Raw genomic sequence first — 9,524 nt, 5'->3', positions numbered from 1 at the left:
ATCAACAAATAAACAATGAATTTAAAAGCGAGTAAAACAAAACAGCAGCAGAAAATTGAATATTAGTATCCATAGCTAGAGATACTGTATTATAATCCTTGAAAGTTCTGGTTGCTCTGTTCTGAGATGTTTGGATTAGAATAATCATGTGTCGATTATTATTAGCCTGAGAAAAAAATACTTGATTAGCATGAATGAGGATAAACCTAATTTGATTGAAAAAAATGAGAGTTGAAGAATCAGGTGATTGAAATCTTACCATGGCAAAAGAAGAATGATGAAGAGGAAGAAGAAGCAGCTCTCGCTCTCGCTCTCGCTTGACGTTGGTTTTTCTCGTTTGTGACAACACAATACAATGCTGCGTTTGAATTGAATGAAGACTGAGACAGACCCTATAATGGCAATTTCGACATCAGAAGCGGGGTTTTAGGGTTTACATCAATGTGGGTCAGGTAGAACAAGAATTGATTTGAATTTTACATTTGAGAAAGAAAGAAGATATTGTATACAATAACTATTCACAAAAGTATACAACTAGTTAGTTAGAAGAGAAGAACTTGTAGAAGAAGGCGGTGGTGACGGCTAGGAAAGCGGAGGAGGTCGGCGCGAACAGGGGAAGGCGAACGGAGGAAGGCGGAGGAGGTCGTGACAGCGAACAGAGTCGTGACAGCGAAATAGGGTTTCGGAAGAATACAGAAACAAATTTTGTGCCTGCATATAAAAGGAAATGGTTTTAGGGAAATTTTGGGAGTAACATTTCCATCGGTTCTTTAATTGCCCGATGTAAAGGCCAACTAATTTAACATTTCCCATATGCGTACCATTTATTATATCGGGTATGGTCTAGGTTCGATGTAAAATCCTTTATAACAAGATTTTCATTTATCTACAATTCTACCACCGTTTTTTTTCATTCTATTTACAATACTGCCACTGTATTATATATTTACAATACTGTCACTGTGTTATATATTTACAATACTGCTACCGTTTTTTTAACAAATATTTTTCACATCATATATTTTAATACCTGATATAAAATCCTTTAAGCAAATGTCATATTTTTAGTAGTGTATAAAGTAAACCTTAGAGGACACTTCACCACATGTTTTTGTTCCTAACCATTTCTATAATACATCATCTTCTTTTCTGTGGAAGAATACTCAATCGAAAAAAATAAATTTACAAAATATAGGTACAATAGGAAGATTAGTTTTGAATATGCAATAGGAAAGAAAAAGAAAAATTTATCACATAATCACTTTCAAGGTTACATAGGATTGTGTCACAGAGTAATTAGAATGACTAGATTTAACTACTACTCAAACCAAAAAATATCATTAAAATACTCATCTTAGTTAATACTTTTATCAACTCTTCTAAAATGCAAACAAAACATATTATTGTAAGCCTAAATAGTTAAAGGGTGTCTTACAATCTAACTGAATATAGCTTGTATGTATGCTACTAATTTTTAGTATCTTAAACTATGAATATATTTGCAATTCAATGGTAGTTAGTGATCGTATTTATAGTAAACTTTATATTATATGGACCAGATTGAAAATAATAGAAGATTTGTTGTTATGAAGATAATGAAGGTTTAGTGTTGTTGTTGTTACTGTGTTATTAATGGCTTTATGTTATTGAGATATTGTAATTTGTTGTTATTGAAATAATGAAGGTTTAGTGTTATTGTTGTTATTGAGATGTGGAATATTTTGGTATATTGAGATAATAATGGTTTACTATTGTTGTTGCTATTATGTTATTGAGTTATTGAAGGTTTATTTTTGTTGTTTTGAGTTATTAAAGGTTTAATGAAGGTATTTTAATGTGTTGTTGTTTTGAACATCGATGGACAATTCATCTAGCGCCACTCATACAAATTAGTATTATACTATAGAGGATAAAAGCAAAAGAAAATCTAAAGGTGCTTCTATGATGTAAATTAGCAAAAGTTCGCAACTCGGGTGTTAGGTTGCCGATCGAATTAGACCATAAAACTTGGACTTGTTGTGATAAGAATAATCCCCTTTTTAGCAGTTATGTGGCGTTTCTTGGATGTTGCAATATGAGTATTTTGATAGATGATTGGGTTAATTTATCAACTAATTTAAACAAAAAATATGGACAAAAATTAAGGTATTAATTTTAATTTACATGATTCAATAATTTTTTTTAATTACTAATACCTACTTATTGATGTAGCTACAATACCAAATTAAAAATAATAGAAGGAAAAATAATGTTAATCAGTTAGTGTTAATAGATGAATGCAAGTATTTAATGTTTTCCATATGCATAAACCATTTTTAAATGATTATAATCTAAGATAATTATTTGAGAGTGTTTTAAAGAGTTAATGACGACTTTGGTGGATTTCTCTTTCTATTTTTGTGCCCAATTTTTTTCCCTCTAATGCGATTGGTTTCAACTTTCTTTTTCATTCACCCAACTTTATATCTGAGGGTTTGGTTGTCTTTTATTTGTGTCCATGAGATACATATCCTCCATTCTCAATCAATATGATATTAAATTGGTCCAACAACTCTACAAACAAGAATTTATGAAGTAAGAAATTATTGCTCTTCACAACTATTTTAGTGACGAATGGCAAGAATTGTGGTTTCATCATTTTCAATGCGCTCTTTTCTCATGCGATTTAGAAGAAGAAAAATAATATTATTTCTACTTCTACTTTTGATGAAAACAAGTATATTAGTTACATTTCTATAGTAACATAAACTCTTTATATTAGGGGTGGCAAAACGGGCCGTCCGTCCCACCCTTCCTAAAGCCCGCAAAAAAAAAACGGGACGGGCAAGTCCGCCAAGCGAGAATGGACATAAAATCAAACTCGTCCCGCCAAGTTGGCGGGCTACGGACTTGCCCGCCTATTTATTTATTTTCATTTTTTTAATAGATTAATAGTTTTTTTTTTTTACTTTTCAATCAAATTTTCACTTATATTTTAGAATAATTTTTATAAAGCATCTTTTAAACAAATTTTACTTTAAAAAATCTTGCATATATTCACAAATAAATGTATAAAATAATACCATCAAGAATTAGAATTACTAAAATTAATTGAAAAAGGGCTGGCTTAAGGCGGGACAGGTTGAACGAATAGGTGGGGCGGACTTTGGCGGGTGGGGGTTTTGGAGGGCGGCGGATTTTTATGGGCAGCGTGCTCAAAATCCCAACCCAACCCGTCATTTTATGTCAGATGTACGGCCCGGCGGGCCACGGCCCATTTTAGCACCCTTACTTTATATTTATGTTAAGATGCTTTTTATGTTATATAAAATATTTCTTCTAAAACTTAAAATGCTGGCTGTGGGGTTCGAATCCACGCGCACTTATGTGCAGAAGATCTTAAGTCTTCCCCCTTAACCTCTCGGGCAAACCAGCCACTTATTGTTATTCTACATTTACATTAACAAAAGTAATTAAATCCTTGTCAGAGGATTAATATGGGTGAAAAAATTCCATCTTGTACAATTAATAGAAAATAAAACCCCTACAATAGCTTATACGCCAAGGACTTGGGAAAAAATTCCAAAGACCTCATGAAGGGCCATTTATTGAGACTAAACTAAGAAGGCGTCATATAGAGTGTCTTGAAGAACTGACACTCAAAGTTTATAAAGAGAATTCTAAACATTAAATCTTCAATAATACTAGTGTACATGTAGAGAACCTCCAAAGTAGACCCTAGATAAAACTTCACCATAATATGATCATCATCCCTAACTATTTCTCTACTTACACCGTCTTGTTTGTCGGTGGAAGAAAACTCAACCAGAAAAAAAAATCATTTACAAAAGACTTATTACAATAGGAAGAATATTACTATAATACCTCGTGGAAAGGTTAACTAGTTTTGATGCTAGTCATAATAACCATTTAATGGTTTGGGATATTCACTAAGAAAGAATAAGCATACATTATCACATAACCATTCTCATGAATACATAAACTTGTGTAGCTAGAGTCAATAGAACTACTATAATCACTACGAATCCAACAAAAAATATCTTTGAAATGGTGTTTGCAACCATAACATCCTGATATTTTTCTGTCCTTGAATTTGAACCTCTTTTTCTTTCCATAATCCATTGCCTTACCCTTTCCTCTGCCACGGTCTTGACCTCCCTTTGTAAACAAACCTTCACCTGAACTTCCTTCATCTTCCTCTTCACTTTGGCGATGTTGTGCGTGTTGCAAAAAGGGTTAAAAAATAGAATCAAGTGTGATTTTTTCTTTCCTGTATGTGAGACTGATCATCTAGTGATCATAAGATCTTGGTAAATAGAACAACAAAATAATGACTTTATCCTCGTTATCAACCTTCACATGAAACCATCTTTTATGAGAAGCGTTGAGTCTCAAAAGCCTTTCCAAATTTATTGGGTTGGTTGAATCCTTCTCATAAAATAAGTTGTTATACTATACCCTTTTATCAATTGGTTTAAATTTACTATTAAGTTGTTATTCAAATTCTATTTATTTCCTTACCAGAATTCTTTGCTTATTTGTTGTCACCTAGCCTTGTGCCAAAACTCATGTTGTCGTAGAGCTTCAATTTTTTTTTGAGTAAGCAAGTTGTATTAAAAGGAGAACTAAGGGTTCTCAACACCTGTTTACATCAAGAAAGGGGAGACATCCCCGCCAAAAAAATCGAGAGATTACAAACCAATTGGTACTATGAAATAAATAGCAAAGGATCTTTGTTAAATTCGTAAAAACTACAAATGGGATGTGTAATATATCCTATAAGCGCCCACTTCCAAACCAAAAACTTGATGCTCCAAATTGTATTATCCACATTCCACACTTCATTCCGAAAACAAACCCAATTCCTATAAAGCCAAAGGGTCCATAAAGTTGCTAACCAAACTACTCCTACTTTACCTTCTTTAACTTTCTTTTTTTTACAAAAGGAGAACCAATCCAAACCCCGATAACAATCTTCCTCCACACCTCCATACGGTTTCCCAATCCCCATAGTCACCGCACTCAAACCGCCTTAACCGAAGAACAAGTAAAGAAAGAATGATTCCGACTTTTCGGATCGACACCACAAAAAACACACTTGGAATTATCTACTGAAAAAGTAATGCCTCTATGTAAGAGTAAGTCCTTTGTTGGAAGCCTATTCACAAGGAGTCTCCAACCAAATGCCTTAATTTTGAACGGAACTTCCGCTTTCCACACCAAACTTAATGCCCCATCTTTATTAAGTGGACCGTAAGGAATACGAGAACCGGCATAAAAATTATAGCAAGATGCAACGGAGAAAACACCATCTGATTCGGCTCTCCACACTACCCCATCACCTTCCGCACTACACGGCCCACAGCCCTTTAACAAAACACACAAGGATTCCATATCCGACTCAAGATTATGCTCGGCTAAAACCAACAGATTAATCCCACAATTCCCCCAAGTCCATACCCCATTCACCCGACCTCCCATACCCGCCACCGCCACCTTCTTCAAACTATAATTCACATCTAATTCCGAAAAATCCTTCTTTAAACAAAACGTTTCCAACCACGACGCTTCCCAAAACGGAGTAGAAAATCCTTTCTAAATTTTAAAACGACAATATGACTCCATAGGATCTCCAACCCCAAAATTCCCAATGGCAATCAAATCTCTCCACCAATATGAAGCAATAGAAGAAGAAGATGAAGTGGGAGAGGATAAAGGAAGCGTACCTCCACAAAAAGTCTTCACGCTTAATTCGCCATAATGCGCTTTCAACATTTTATACCAAAGAACTTCCTCTCCTTTTAAGAATTCTCCACCTCCATTTATTAAGAAGGGCCAAATTAAAATCCACGATATTTTTAATGCCAAGCCCCCTTTTTCCACCAGAAGACAAACACTCTTCCAACTTACCCAATGGATCCTCCTCTTATCCTCCATCCCTCCTCCCCACAAGAAATTTCCTTGAATGCTAGTAATTTCCTTAGCCACCAACGCCGGCATCTTGTAAAAGGACATAGTAAAAATTAAGAGAGAGATAAGAACCGACTTCAAGAGTGTTATTCTTCCGCCCAAAATAAGAAAACGATTCTTCCAACCCAAAAGTCGCTTCTTCAATTTAGTCACAAGAGGCTTCCAAGTCGCTACCTTTCTCGGATTACACCCAGTGACAATACCAAGAAAAGAAAACATCCACTCTTCCACCTTGCAAGATAGAACATAAGAAGCCACATCCAAAAAATTCTTACTAACATTATAACTAATCAATTTACTCTTGCGATAATTGATGCCAAGCCCCGAAACAAGTTCGAACGCCCTAAGCACCACCTTGATAGCCCACACATGCCTCCAAGACCCTTCACCCACCAAAAGTGTATCATCCGCAAATTGGAGAATATCCACCTCACATCACACTCCCCCTTAATATCAAGACCTTTGAATTCACCAATCTCCACCGATTTACTCACTAAACCCACTAGGCCCTCAACCACCAAAACAAAAAGAAAAGGCGATAAAGGGTCACCGTGCCTCAATCCCTTCTCCACCACAAACTCCTTAGTTGGGCTCCCATTCACCAAAACGGACATTTTACTTTGAAAAACCAAGATATCCATCCACCTCCTCCACAATAAACCAAACCCCATTCTATCCATCATATACCTAAGGAAGTTCCAAGAGACTTTATCATAAGCCTTATCAAAATCTACCTTGAATAATATAATCCTTCTTCCCTCTTTCTTGACTAAATTCACTACCTCATTTGCAACCAACACCCCGTCAAGAAGTTGTCTACCCGACACAAAAGCATTTTGAGAAGGAGAGATAATCACATGAAGAACCTTTTTCAACCTACCCGCTAAGAGTTTTGAAATGGCCTTGTACATAAATCCCACCAAACAAATAGGCCTATATTCATCCAAAGAAACCGGGTTTGTAACCTTAGGAACCAAAGACAAAAAAGAAGAAGATAAAGCTTTGGATACCTCACCCCCCGAATGAAAATAATTGAAAAAGCTCACAAAATCCTTCTTAAGGAAATACCAACACTTCTTTATGAATAGAAAAGAATATCCATCCGGACCCGAGCTTTTTGAACTCCTACAACTCCATATTGCTTCCTTGATTTCTTCTTCTAGGAAAGGAGTTTCAAGGGAAGAAGAAACATCGGAACTAATTCTCTCAAAAGGAACACCCTCTAAAATCAATCTATCTGTTTCTTCCTCAACAAATTTATTAGAGAAATGCCTACGAACCTCTTTTCTAACATCCTCCACCTTCTCAAGCAAACCACCGGGAGAAGAAATAGGGCCCAAATGAATGATTCTTCTCCTCTACTTCACCACTTTATGGAAAAACCTACTATTTGAATCACCTTCATTGAGCCATTTATGCCTAGACTTTTGCACAAGCATGTTCTCCTTAATTCTTAAATTTAACCAAAATATCTTGTTCGCCGCCTCCTTTCTACTTGTAATAGTATCTTCAATAAAGTCTTCCGAAGCAACTTCCAAAACATCATCCCCCAAATTTATCTCCCTCACACTTTCTTCCACTTCCAAATCAAATCTACCAAACACCTTCTTATTCCACCAATTTAAACTATCTTTCAACCTTCTTAACTTTTCCTTTAGAACAAAATCACCCCTTCCTTCCACAACCATTCTTTTCCATTCCTTCTCAACAAAAGGAATAAAAGAATTTAAAGTAAACCATTCATTGTTAAACTTTAAAGGTTTCAAGCCTCAATTTGTGTTATCCATCACTATCCACATCGGACTATGATCCAATATATCTCTCCTACCAATGAGTTGCCCCACTACACCCCACCTATTCACGATAGTATTCGACACCAAGAATCGATTGATTCTACTCATAGACCTCTCATCTCCACTAAATCACGGATTTTTTCCCTTTACATGGAACATCCACCAAACCACTTTCAACAATAAATTTACCAAATAAAGCGGACCCAATGTCGCCTCTGCTATTCCTCCTCCCTGTTCTTTATATAAGAGTGAAAATAATTGAGTGGATTTTGATATATGTATCATGACATATAAGAAGTGCTTCACTTTATGGTAAAACTTCAACTAATATAAGATTGAAAATAATTTTGAGTTGATTTTGGTATATGTTTCATGATAAATAGGAAGTGTTTTACTTCCCACTTTGTCCGGGATTTGAACAATTGATGAATTCTACGTGCTGATTGAATTAATAAAATATAAATATTGGCAAGTGAAAACTATAGAGATCTACATTATCATACTCCTTATCAAATAGATCTTTGTGATTTATTAGAGAAAACTTCTTTAGAAAAAGAACAAATGTACTACTGAAAGTCAATCAACTTATTGTACCATAACCTTTGAAGAAACATGGCGACTTTTCCCTTAGTGCAATTAATTTTAGTTTTCCTTTATGTTTATCCGACTTTCTATCTCATGGGTTGGATTTATGGTTGTAGTGTTGATTTTTTATCGGCATCCATGAGGTAGATGTTTTGATTGGCTTAATTTTATGATAAAACATATTTCTGTGTTTAGATGTCTTGACTGATGTCATGACATGCATTTGTAGTGTTCTGCAGGATATGTATGGTTAGCTGTTATTGAGTTTATTGGATGTCAAGCTGAATGTTGTGACATCAATATCTGACAGCATGGACTGTTATGTGTTCTATTATGTTTCCTTATTAATCTCAGGCTATATTTTAGGAAACTATCTATTCAATGCTGTTTATGAAAGACCGCGCTTGTGGCCTATATTTTAGCACCTTGGTATGTGAAAATTAGGTTAACTTGGTTAACCCTAATTTGTGTTTGAGAGGCCCAAGGCCCATGATCTGCCTATAAGAAGATAGGTAATCCTACTTGAAGATGCAGAGATTTTTACGTGAAGAATTCAGTGTGCTGCATTTTGTATGTTAGGGTTTATTGTTCTTAGTATTCTATTGTGAGCCAAGCAATTGTCACTTTGATAATTGTATTGGAGTATGGTGTTTTTGAGTTGTAATTTTTTGTGTCACTCTAAGCTTTTAAGCATGAGTGTTGTGTCTCTTGATTGAAGCTTTTAAGCAAGATCAATATTTATTTGAAGTGTCTCTTGATTGAAGCTTTTGATGAAAACAATTATATTAGTTACATTCATATAGTGAAATAAACTCTTATGTTATTGTTTTTTAATGAATTATATTTTTCCTAATACATTTAAAACTATATATATATATATATATATATATAAACCTTTATTGAGAGAATGAAAAAAATTCTTTTTTAAAAAGAAAAAAATATTGAAACTCGCGTGTTTGCTATAAATATTGAACCCATACACACTTATGTGTCGAAGAGCTTAAGTTACAAAAGATAGATCTCAATAGGAAGAAGAATACTCTAATACATGAGGCCAACTAATCTGAAAACTAGTCATTATAGCCTAAAAACGTTTAAAATATGCATTAAGAAAAAAAACAGAAATTATTGCATAACCACTATCAGAATTAGAGGAAAAATTATATTAATAAAAAA

The 9,524-nt window shown here is 34.6% G+C and overlaps 1 non-coding gene across 1 annotated transcript; it reads right to left on the bottom strand.

Moving 5' to 3' along the window:
• Positions 1-3,331: 3,331 nt before the first annotated feature.
• Positions 3,332-3,414, bottom strand: TRNAL-UAA (transfer RNA leucine (anticodon UAA)). Its single transcript has one exon. It is a non-coding gene; the product is annotated as a tRNA-Leu (tRNA).
• Between the last annotated feature and the right edge of the window lie 6,110 nt (positions 3,415-9,524).

The sequence above is a fragment of the Vicia villosa genome, linkage group LG2 (assembly GCF_029867415.1).
Source record: "Vicia villosa cultivar HV-30 ecotype Madison, WI linkage group LG2, Vvil1.0, whole genome shotgun sequence".
NCBI classification, from domain to species: Eukaryota; Viridiplantae; Streptophyta; class Magnoliopsida; order Fabales; family Fabaceae; genus Vicia; species Vicia villosa.
Note: the sequence above shows the minus strand (reverse complement) of the source record. Positions and strands in the feature narration are given on the sequence as shown.